A 13,365-nucleotide genomic window follows, 5' to 3' on the forward strand; every position below is an offset into this window, starting at 1 on the left:
CGGCTTCTCTGACATCAACACAGCAGCTGTGGTGTCCTCCTTTGAAATTACTATTCCAATCCAGAATAATGTTTTTTATAATAATCTTTTAGAATATGTTTATATACAGTCTATGGTTCCAACTCGCTATTTGGACTGCTGAACTCATTTTTGCACGCACAGTTGCTACATGTTGCTCCTTTAAACATCAATGATTAGACAGTAACTAATCCTCTGATTAGTTTTGAGATTTACTTTTACTTTTTTTATAGAGCAGTTTTACCTGTAATTGAGTAACATTTAGTAATGTACCAGTACTTGTACTTGAGTACAGATTTTCAGTAGTCTTTCCACCACTGCAAATATTTGCACACATCTGAGCATAAACACATTTTTTGCGTATTTCATGATCAGCAGAAAATCAGGCAGCCTGGGAAAAACCATGGACGGACACAGGTCCGAGCAAGTCCAATTATTAAGAACAATCCATCAATATGCAGAGCGAGTCCTGGAGGCTCAGCAGAAAAACATGGCAAAAAAAAAGTGAAAGCAGAAAAAAATGTGGTTCTTACGAAAAGGGAGAGAAAAATCTGTCTTTACAATCCCCCTGTTTCGGCTTGCCAACTTTCTGCTGGCTGTTGGTAGTGCGGAAATGAGAGCGTGCTAGATTCTCCCCTCCCGAGAATAACACAAACCCCTCAAAGCTCAAATCAAACACACAATCCACGTCACAGGAAACCATTTTGAAGCGTAAAACCTCCCAATGGGAGCTCCATTTGAATGCTGCGGGTATGCGCTGCCTTGCTCGCCCCCTGCACCTCCCCCTCGCTCCCCTCCCGCTCTCTCAAGGCTTCAACCACAACCTAACCCGAACCACACCACCTCTCAGACGACAAGACTCCCTTTCTCTCATTCCGTGTCCATTTCCCCCTTTAGTCCTTCCTTTCCTTTTCTTTTTTTTTTGCTTTGTTGTTCTTCCACTGCCTCTCTCTCTGTCTGATCAACAATTCTAATTTTAATCATCAACAATAAAAATCTAAAATTAGATAAGATAGATAGATAGATAGATAGATAGATAGATAGATAGACAGACAGATAGATAGATAGATAGATAGATAGATAGATAGATAGATAGATAGATAGATAGATGTCTAAAAAATATTGATACACTTGAGTGTTGTGATTTTATGTATCCATAAACACTGTATGATGACCTTCATTGTTCTGATTGCATAAAAAAATAAGCTTTTTAAACTTTTTAAAAATTGAGATTAAAAAATAACATTGTATCCCCTTCCTGACAGCATCACATGATATTGTAATATATAGAACAGTAACTGCCGTTAAGTTTTGCCGACCAATAATCTTTTGTTGAGATAATTTACTTTTCATCTTTAGATAAACATGGATCTTTGAGTTTTTTGAAACCCAACAAAAATTGTATTTCAAAGCTGTGAACCTGAGTTGGCATTATTTTGGTGCTTGAAGATGAAATGTTTGCAATTAAAAGCATGGGAAAGATGTTTTCGCTCTTCTTCCATCTGTCTTTGATCAGGTGAGTTCATCTGATTGGTTGAAGTTAGCCCATGTTAGACATGACAGATAGTTCATCCAATCACCTGCTAGGGGTTTTCTTCAAAGTGCCTGCCCTTATCCAAACAGTTTCTATGGATGTCTTCCCAGATCGTTCTTTATAACAAACCATCTGGCATGTCAGGTTAAAAAGAGTCTGAGTTGGGCTCAAAACTCAAAAATCTTTTTAAGTATGTTGCTTTCTTTTTTTTTTCCTCAACTTTTTGTTTTAACAATGTAGATAGATACATAGAAAGGATTCATTGTGTAAAGCAATAATCAATGCATGTTCTGAGTTTGTTATTAACCACTCAAACAAATTTAAATCATTAAAAAACCTGTAAGAATATAAAATTAGATCTCAAAATCTTGAAAAATGAGTCATTGGTCTGAAACTTGGGGGACGTGTTCAGTCCACTGTCTCAAGAGTCTAACAACACTATGACCTGAAATATGGATGCTCCATCTAGCAGCTTCTAGCAGCAGTTGACCTATCAACTCATTTGACAATCTGGAACAGGATGGTATTTTTGGGGTGGCAGGGGGTGTTGGTACTAAAGTGAGCAGTAAGAGCATCTTATTTGGATTGAAAGAATCACTGTGGGCACATTTGTAACGGACTGTTGGGAGTTTGGGAGTGCTGTTCACGAGTGGGTTTCTGGGGACTGAACACGGTCTAACTCCACAATTCAGTGCAACACAGTTTCAGTGTTTGTCTAACATGTATAATGTGTTTAGAAGAAAGCCTCAGAATTTCCTTTACACAGACTTTAATTTTTTCAGACAGTTTAATCAGGTTAAGGGTCATGAACCAGCCCTCTCTGTTGAAGTACTCAGGTGACCTCTCCTGCCACCAACAGCCCACACCCGCTGCCCTCTCAATCTCAAACCTCAACCACAATCTCTCATGCCCCCATCCTGCTCGACCTGCTTCTATAAACCTCCTCTTCCCTTTTCCCCCTCACCCCTTTTTCCTCCTCTTTGCCTGGCAATTGAAACGCAGAGGTCAGGAGGGCATATGGGAGGCAATCACAGTAGTTTGTTTTGGCTCTCTCACCCCCACACCAAGTCCTTGGCTGTGCAGGAGCAATGCCGCCACCTTGCCTGCTTGCTGCCTGGGAAACAAACACATCCTTAATCACCCAGGGCCCCGTATCCGCCAAGGCCACACTGGTTGAGCCCTGTCTGACAAGCTTGGGCCAGAAAAGTTGGACTCCATCTGATGAACTCAGGCCATACAAGTCAAGCTCTGTCTAGTGAACCCAGGCCACATTAGCGGCAGCCAGACAGTCAAATCCAGGTCGCACTAGTTGAGTACCCTTTGTTGAAACGGAGCCAGTGAGGACATACTCCTCAAGCTCACTGTCTACTCAACTCAGGCCACTCTAATCAAGCCCTGATGGTCAAACTTAGGCTGGGGAAGTCGAACCACATTGAGTGAATCCAGGCCAGAAAAGTCCCACCGTGCTCGTTGAAATGGAGCCAGAAAAGGCTGATCTATCTTTGGCTGGGTGAGCAGTTCTGTCATTATGTTGGCTAAGTGTTGGCTAACAGTAGGATCCTCTGACGTAAGCACTGCGCAGCTGAGGGCTGGCAGTGAAACGAGATGTAAGACAGGAGAGAAGACATTTCAGATGAGAGCCAGTGGCCAACAGCCATTTAGACCAGAGATGAGTTAGGCGAGTTGTCTTGCGCCATCCCTCCTAATCCCCAAAACCATAACCTATAGCTTCTAAATCTCACTCTATTTGTCTCTCTGTCCATCCGTCTCTCACCAGTTCACGTTCTCAAATATTTTCCAAGCTCCTCTTCCTAACCACATGCTGCTTTCATCATTCTCTCACACCTCCTTTGTACATTACAAATGTGCTCAATGTGAATGACGAGGATCAACAAAATGAACGTATTCAAGTCAGAGAATGTGTTTGTGTAACTCTGTTTGTGTGTAAACAACAGGGGTACTAAAACCCAGGCAGCCTTTTTGCTGCTCCCCCCCACTTGTGTCTGTTTGACAATGAGAGCTAAGGCGGGGCCTCGGATCTGTGTTATACTGTAAACCACAGCATTCTCAGACCTTCAAGAATCTCCCTTTTGGGATATCTTATTAGCATGCACCGCGTTAGCCCCATAGACACATGCACACAGAGGGTTGGGGAGTACTCGGAATACAATGTAAAATGCATATTTAAAACACAAAATATCCGTTGCAGTAACGAGTTGTATTTGTGTTATTCTGAATCTAGTTACCATCTTTTAAAAAAAGGGGGGTTTTCCCCATTTACAGACTTTAAAAAATGTGCCACAATTTGTGTGCGTGTAGTGCACGTGCCACATACGAGACACACAGCCAGACACTGTTGCAAAGGCCACAGCGCAATTTCTGCTTGTTAGCATCCCAGATGCATTCCACATCAAAAGTGTTCAAGTCTAACTTGAAGAAGCACCTTGAGGTAACTTTAATGGAGATCTCCACAACTAATCATTCTGCTACTGGGAAAAAAAAAGGCTCTGGCTTGTTTGCATTTCTCTAAACCAGTCACAATCATCTTGACTGGTGCTTATCCCAGGATGCAGTGCCCCAGCAAAATAGCATTGGGGAGAACTGCTAGAATGTTTGCATGACCGAGCCTTAGCATTAAAATCATGGTAACAACTGCTAGCTTGTTTATGTTCATAACATTAGCAACCCAGGTGCTAATTTGTCATTTGTCAGTGTCATCAGTGTGTAGGTTGCTAGCTCCGAGTTTGCTATTGTTGTCCTGTGGACTTTGACAACGCAGATAGCATTACAAATTATATTTAAGGGCTTCTATTCAGTAATCTGTAATGGAATGCGTTTTATAAATGAACCACCAGGTTACCCTCTTGTCTCCACTGGGAAGTCGGAAAATTAACCTCGAGGTTCTACTTCCTGGAAAGAGATTAGTGACCCTGCTTTGATTGTGCGTGATGAGAAGAGACTTGTGTTAAAGTACATGAGATTTTACTGCTTCGAGGAAATGAGTTCACCCAATCTCTGAGGCTCATTGTTCCCATGGTCTCTCCTCTCCTCTGTTCTCTGAACTGTGTTTCAAGTTGGGAGTGACCTGCGGGCAGGCGCAGAGCATTGATAGACCCACTGATCCCCATCCACAGCCCACCGTGCAGCCCAGGCGGCAGCTGGAGCACCAAGCAGGTACATGAAGCGCTGAGAGCAGCTGGGACTTCCAGGAAGTTCAGCATCAGGGATCAGTCTGTTATTGACTTGGCACAGCCTCCAGCCGGTACGATTCCACCAGCGAGGGGTTCACTGACTGTGTATGTGTGCAGACCAGGGCTCAGCGCTCTGTAGTCCAGATGGGTGGCCGAGCCCCAGTTGATTTCTGTTATTCTGTTATGACAATTGAACCCATTTGAACCATTCAATCCTTCTCTTTCTTTGCCTGAAACACACGCACACTGTATCATCAAACCAACTCCCCTCCCATCCTTCGCTCTTCTTACGTACGTATCACTGTTATTAAGTTGTTTAAAATGCAAATGTATGTGTTGAACAGCTGGCAGGGACGGGGACCACCCAGCCAGAAGAGGAGCATTGTGTGGACAGCAGATAAGCTGAAATAGAGAAATTCTTCCCCTCTTTCAGACAGACGGCCGTGCGTAAGCCTCACAAACACTATGCCACAAAAAACAATGCCCCATGGCTCCTCCCTCTCTCTGTCACCACAAACAAATCTTTCAGCACAAACACAGATCAAAGACCCGCTTTAGCGATGAAGGCTGGCATGTGCCATCTTCTATTGTCAGGACGTCTAATTGATCCTAATTGATGTTGTGACAGGCGAAAAGGGGAAGGATCTTTGGAGGAGCACAAAGTTGGAAAACAGCATTCAGCTTCTATTAAGCAGCAGCACTGCTGACGAAACCAGAATACGACATGGCTGGCTTTACTGATTGATCCTTTGTGGACGAGCATGGAAGCAATAAGATGCTTCACGCAAACCAGACTGGGACAAGATGTTGACAAATTCTACAAACAAACAGCGGTGGAAAGAAACATTTGGATGCTTAACTAAAGTTGAAATACTCTACCACAATGAGAAGTATTTAGTACTTATTATACATAATTCAGAATAGTTATTTTCTCATTTAATGAGCCATTATTGAGGTATTATGGGTAACAAGCATTTTAATGTTGCAGCTATTACTATTTTATATCCTATTGGGTTCTTTAATTTACATCAAATATTAAAAGATTAACATATATTGTGAATATTTAACATGTATATGTATATATGCACAACTGTATATACTGTTTTATTTTAATTTATTTTACTTTTTATAACAACTTTCATCTCGTCTTCCAACCCTGTGTTATATAATGATAAATCTCCTTGATAAGATATTTATCAATCTCTGCAGTGGCTGTTTGATTCCAGCCTGTGGCCCATGCTTTATGTTGTCCACTCCACTCTCTCTCTCTCTCCCTTTCCTGTCGGATCCTCGGCTGTCCTGTCAATAAAGGCACAAAAGGCCAAAAAATAATTACATAATAAAAAAAGTAATAATAAATGAAGCAAGGAGTGACTTCCTGTCAAATAAAAGTGTCATAAAAAGTACACAGTTTCAATCTAAAATGTGGTGTGGTTGAAAAAACGTGGCAGTGGTGGAAATAAAGTACTTAAGTACTTAAATAAAAATCTTGAGATATCAATATTTCTTTTTTATGCTACTTTATACTTAAACTCTACTACATTAAATACAAAACATGTGATCATCTTATGAATATATACAATTCATTATTATAGATATAACAACCCAGCATTAGGTGTTAAAATTCACTTACCCTTGAAATGCTGAGAAATTTAAATGCTGTTTGGACATTAAAACATTAATTATATATATAATATAAATATAATATAGTTACTTTATACCTGTAATACCTTATTACTTTTTATACCTTAAGTACATTTCACTGTTAATTTTTCTACAGTTTTGCTTATGTATCATTTTAAATGCAGGACTTATTGCTGTACTGTACTGCTGAGTATTATTCAACGTGGTATCAAATATGGGTCTATGGACCCCTTGGGGTCCATGGCACTCTGCCAGGGGGTCTTTTCAGATTCATTCAATTACATTAATATTTAAATGTTTAAATTCTAATGTAACAATCCACAACTCTAAATAAATATATTAAAGTCTTCCTCCCCCCAATCAAACACACGTCATCCATTAATAGTGAAAACTGTTCCCTATCATATTCACATCCCAGGATAGGCCTGTTATTGTTTTTTTTATGTTTTTACTAGGCCTATTTTATATTGTTTAGTATTTAAATTATATAGACATATAAATGAATCATATAATAATAAACATTAAATCCCATTCTTTTCAAACCTGATTAGTCACTTAAAAGACAGTCAACATGTGTAGTTGTAGTGTAAAGACTGGATATGAAGATCATCTGCTATACTTTCTCAATATTAAAACATATTCACTGGGTAGTAAAGCTGCACTGATTCTCTGTAATCTAAGCAACAACAAACAGCCGGTCCACATGTTTTCTGCAGTATCCTCCTTCAGTTGTTGCTCCTGGCTCGGAGCCAACAAGTGTATAGATGTGAGTACAGTAAGGCCGTGTGCATACACCGAGGGGCCACACCAGGGTACACTTTATGTATGTGTGAGTGCTTCACAGTGAAGCATGAACACGAGCAACGTGTGTGTGTGTGTGTGTGTGTGTGTGTGTGTGTGTGTGTGTGTGTGTGTGTGTGTGCGTCTGTGCGTGTAGAAAACTCTTGGAAAAACGGAAGATGTTAAGTTTTTTTTTTATGTACGGTACATGGACTCACAATGAAACAGACACACACACACACACTCACATATGTACACACACAGACTTATGGGGTGACAGAGTGCACTGGCTGAGCTCAGATGAACCAATGGCAACCTGGGGAAGGAGGAATGTGTATGGCGCTGGTCCAAGAGAGGCCGTCAGAATCCTCAGCAGGCAACCCCGGTTGTCTTAGTGAGCACAAGTGTGAGTGTGGGAGTGTGTGCGTCTGCACAAGAGGCTGGTAGGGCTAGTAATTGTGCAACTATATGAGTGTGCGTAATTTTACAGACAGTTGGCGATGATTATGTGAATGCGTGCAACAGAGGTTTCGATTTAAACCCTCTTTTGTTATTGGTTGAAACAGACAACTATCTATATGAAGCTCTCTTTCTTTCCTACAGTTTCTCTAAAAAATAATTATGGGGACCTCTTACCACCACTTAAAGTTAGAATCAGTAGGATTTATCCAAGCTGTTCGTAAAGACGGCAGAAAGATAGTAAATTGCTTAGTCTCATTCTCGGGATGTCAAATACTGACATTTTGGGTTGGTAAAGCATCCTGAGCACAGCAAAATTATGAATAAATAAGTAAATAGAGGCAGAGGGCAGTGTCTCTGTAGATACAGACACCACCACACACTTCTAGTGGGCATAAGTGCTGACTGAAAGGGATCATGTTTATGGGTTTATACTTTTTTTCCCCTAGAAAATGTTGCATATTATACATTTAATTAAATGCATGGTTGCAAGATTAATAATCTTATTCATTGATTTAGATACACCTTTGCAAATTGCAACTTAATATTGTGGATAATTAGACTCATGAAGTTTTAATTGGAGTAACTTAATTTTTTGAAGTAGTTGTCACCTTGTGTTCACAATTATGGTAATCAAGTAAAAATTTACAAAATCATTTTCAGTAATGGGGAAAAAACTAGTTGGAACAACTTAATTTTTATGAGTAATCAAGTTAAGAACTTGTGAAATGCTACCAACTATTTAAAGAGCAATATGTAGCAAAATGAGTACAGCTGTCCGAATAGTGATTTGGAGATATAGACAGTATTTGATATCCTAGTTGATATCCTATTTAATGTACAACCTTTTGTAAAAGAGAGTTGTTTCTCCCACCCCCTGGTCCCCAGACTCGAGAGAGCTCAGGCAGGCTGCAGGAACACTGCAGGAGTGCAAGACGGACACAACAGGCACTTACTCATTTGGCATCAGTTTGAACTCTAATGGATGTGATAAGCAAACAAAAACACTACACTACACTACCACCAACTGGAATTGAAATTTCAAAGTCATTTTGATTATCATTCATTATCATGAATATATTACAGATTTCTCCTTTAGTATTGTGTGTAATTTAGACTCAAGAAAATCTATGTGGAGTAAATTAATTTTTAAAATGGTTTTGTTATCTTAAATAATTGTGTTCATGATTAAGTACATAACACTTCATCATTTTATCCTATTAGACGTGTGTGAAACTTTCTGAAAATTAATGTATGAATTCTTGAGTTATGGCCAAAAATGTGTTGTGAGATTACAGCAACCAAGAACTCTGACTCCCACAAACTAATGCGTTCATCCTTAAAGAGATAGTTCACCCAAAAATGAAATTTCACTCAATATCTTCTCACCCTAAATGTCAACTGTAGCATCTCAGACCTGATGCGCATGCACACGCCTGAAGCAGGTACACAAACTCTCGCCCAAGCAGCGCAGCTGCAGCAAAGAAATGATGTTCCTCTTCTAAGTCCTCGGACATTTTCTTCTCTGTTAAAAGTTTGCAAAGTCAACTATGCACAAAACAAGTCACTATTTCTGAGCAGATCTCTCTCTGTTGTCTGAGTCACTTCCAGGTAGCATGTAAACACGTGTGAAGGTATCATGAGATCTTGTATATCTCGTGTCGCGCCGCTTGGGTTACAGTTAATATTTAGGCTAAAAAACATGGTGTAAATGGTGTCTTTTTGGGTCACATTTTAATGTCGCAGCTTACGGGCGCTTGGATTACACCACATGAGCAGTATGGAGACATTTTGTGGGTTTTTTTGTGTTCTTTTTTTACAGTTTAAAACTGGTCACCATTCACTTCAATTGTACTGCAATGCTGTTTTCCGCTGAAGCTCCGGGAGTGTTTTGTGAACTGGAGATCTTCACCCATCCTCACATCAACACAGAGCTGAGTAGATATTGAGTGAAATTTCATTTTTGAGTGAACTATCGCTTTAAGTCCAAGTGGACATTTGTGCCAGATGTAATAAATTCTCTCAAAGCATTCTTGATATATTGTGTTCACAAGAATGTAATGGACATGACGTCACAGAGACTTTGACCACCAAAATCTAATCAGTTCATCCTTGAGGTCGATTGGACATTTGCCAAGCTTGAAGAAATTTCATCAAAGCATTCTTAAGATATTGTGATCTTGAGAAGGGGACAGATGGACTGTAGGTCACAGTGACCTTGAACTTTAACCTTTAATGACCAAATCTCATCAGTGCATCTTTGAGTCCAAGTGGACATGTGTACTAAATTAAAAATTAAAATTAAAGAAATTAAAGAAATTCATAAAAATGCAACTGATGGACAGATAACTTGAAAATATAATGCCACCAGCGACGGGAGGCATCGAAGCTACTTTTCCTTGTTTTTTCATACTAATAGGTTGTTAAGGAGTCAATCAATTATTGTTATTATTAATTGTGTCTTTCCAGTTGAAGCTCTTTTAAGTTGGTCCAACAATTCCTTATTTCCATGCAGGATGCAGCAGAGCATCTGTAGGTGAAGAGTTCCCTTGCAAGCAGGCAGTTACGACAGCCAGCAAGGAGGAGAGCTGCCCCCTAGGGAGGCTACAGAGAGTCAGGGAGGACACTCACTATACTGCCACTCATCCCACTAATCCCAAAAATACAGCATGATGTCATGCAGATTCCAAGTGTGGACTGCAGTAGCAGAAACAGGGTCATGTGTGCACTTGACTAATGCACAACTGAAGGGAAGGGAGAGAGGAGTAAGGAGGGGAAAAAGGAGAAGAGTGAAGGGCTGTTTAAAATATTCAACCCCCCTTCCATTAACTAACGTGTAGGGATGGGAACACGACCTGCACTGTACATCTCATGAGAGAGAAAGAGGGAAAAAAAAAAAAAAAAGATGGTGCACTGTGGGAGTAGACCTCTTTCATCCAGTAGCCCTTGAATCCAGCTCAGCATTTTCTCAGTGATGTCATCTCTTTTGCACTCTCACTTCACCCTCTTCACTTTCTCCCTCACCTCCATCTGCTCTCTCACTCCATCCTTCCCTGGGCTTTTTCTGCGTCTCGCACGCACATGCTCGCGTTCCCTCCCTCTGCACTTACACGACGTGTGGTGCATTACAATATACAATGCATCTTGTTCAGCACACACAGATCCCTATAAATCTGGAGCTGCCTCACAGTCATCCTGAGTTCAGCTGAACTGGGATGTTCAGGGGGCTTGGCTCTTTTTTTTTTTTTTTTCGCCGCATACCTCTCTATCCCCTCCATCCTCCCGTTTCTTCACACTCCAGCCACACAGCATCATCTGACAGGCAGGGAGAACACTATGTTAACAAACATGGAAATGGCTGCCAGCTGCATGGACAGGGCTGGACAGAGGGGGAGACGCATTGTGCATGGAGCTTTTTATTGGGTATGAAGAGAAGGGAGAGGCACGGGGAGAACATCTAGCTCAGGCACAGAAAAACAGTCTTTGAAGCTGTTTAGCAGTCATTATTTTTTACAGCAGTGGAGTTGGTGCAGAATATTCATCGTTTGGACAGGTTTGGCTATAGTGAAGAAAAAAAAATACTTCTATGAGGGAAAAATTTGCACTTTAGCTTTGTGACTTCAGGTTTGAGCCCTCTGCAGAGACAGGGATCTGACTGGTTTGTGCCAGAAAGTACTGGTCTAATCCACTTTCACAGGAACACCTGCTTACATAAGTTGAAGCTCCTCATTTACAAAATCATTGTATCACTGACATTATCAATCTATAACTTACTAGTAAAATATAGTGATATTTAAAGGCACAATACAAAAGTTCTGCTCACATTAAAACAATAACAAAAATGTTTGATGACATCATGAAGTAGCACGGAATCATGGGAGCTGTTGTTGTCGTTGTTAAACAACTAGGGCTGAGGCAGAAATCATCTTCATGGACAAGATGATAATAAAGTCTTATTCCCTTTACATTTAGTCACGATAGCCGACTTCCTTCCTCACTCTCTGATGTATCTGACATATCCACGCATGGCTACATGTAAACAGGAATATTAGTGGGATGTTCGTGTTCATTACCCATGTAACCAGCTTAGAGGAATAATGTCTTTTTGGAATAATTGCAAAAAGAGTAATATTTTGTGCATGTAAATGCAGTCACTGTGCAACACTAGCTAATATTTCGCACACACCACAAAAGCCTTTCTTCGCTTACCTCATCTATCAACATGATGCCAGTCAATCACAATCAGTCTCACATATGGATTTTTCCACACAGAACCCTTAAAGGGCATTTTTATTCATAAGTGCTTAAAAAAGTGCTTTTTTCCAGTGTGTCCTAGTCTGGGGATTTAAAATACTGACCACGTATTTGAAATTTCATTAGTTCGAGGATGGCCAGGGATTTTTGATGCATGTCATCACACCACTCTCCGTAGTCACCTCCTATCACCTCTCTGTCAAAAATGCCAGGAAAATTTTCAAAAAAGTATGAATTACAGTCCTGCAGAGACTACCACGTTGTTCTCATATCCTTTTTTGTAAAGATCTCATTGTCAAAGGGCTGCAACACGAGGAAAGACCTGATGGTTCGGGTGAAAGACCACGATCTGTCTCCAAAGCTCACTAAATAGCAAGACACTTATCACCACAGCAGACTACAACACTGTACAATAAATAAGCTTCTAGCAGGTGTATGCAGTAAGATGGGGGTCACTTGGCAAGTTTTGAGGTAAATGTTACATTTTGAGGTCAACTCAGGTTCTCATCTTGAAAGAGAAACAATCAACTCTTTTATTCGGGTCCAAACACTACGCAATTTTGGCCAGTCCCTTCACAGATGTTATCACTTTAAAATGAAAGTCTATCCTTCTTAAGCTCACATAACATTTTTATTGATTAGAATAATATCCAAAATTATCTTGTCAGCAAAATTATCATCTTGGGGAAAAATCATAACGACTTCATTATATTTCCATTACAATACAAATGATTTTGAGAAACCCATTACTTGCCTAAACATTTTAATCAGAGACCAGTCTGTTTCTGAGGGACTATTATGTTACATCGAGTGTCTTGACCTCTCTGAGTATCTATGACTTCCCTTGTTTTACCTCTTCCGACCCCTAATGATTTTCTTTTGTTTTCCTTTTATATCAGTTAATAAGCTGTTCCTGTTTACTTGTTCTTCACAAAGAGCTAAAATGAGTCAGATACATTTATCTGTGTGAGCAACAGATGAGCTCATGTGTCTCAGTCTGTCAGTGCACAATAAAATGTGTCAGCCGGATCAAAACTGTCCAAAACACTACATAACTACCACTGTCAACAGGCTGCAATAATATCAGTACCCCAGTGCCAGTTTAATAATATAAGAAATGGCTACAGAATGTACAGTATGTACAAGTGGGCGTATCTGCGGGCACAGGGTATCCCCGTGACAGAAGAGAATAGGGACAAGACTTTTTTCTTGGCAATCACCCGAACTTGATTTCCCAACTTTCATGTGGGGTCTGTTCAGGCCAAGAGAAGAGCGAGAACAGGAATTTGGTCTCCCTCTCTGTTGGTTGAGCAGCTGTTTCTCTGGAGGTCCTGACTGGGCAACAGAGACAAGAAGGAGCAGGGAGAGAGGAAAATAAAAAGTGAGAGCGAGGCAGACAAAAGAAATGGAGTGGCTGTGGAACAGGAGGCTCGTTTGGTTCCAAATCAGATTGCTTTATAGCGATGCAGGGGGTGAGTGGTTCCA

This window comes from Lutjanus erythropterus, chromosome 13 (genome assembly GCF_056507025.1).
Source record: "Lutjanus erythropterus isolate fLutEry1 chromosome 13, fLutEry1.hap2, whole genome shotgun sequence".
NCBI lineage: Eukaryota > Metazoa > Chordata > Actinopteri > Lutjaniformes > Lutjanidae > Lutjanus > Lutjanus erythropterus.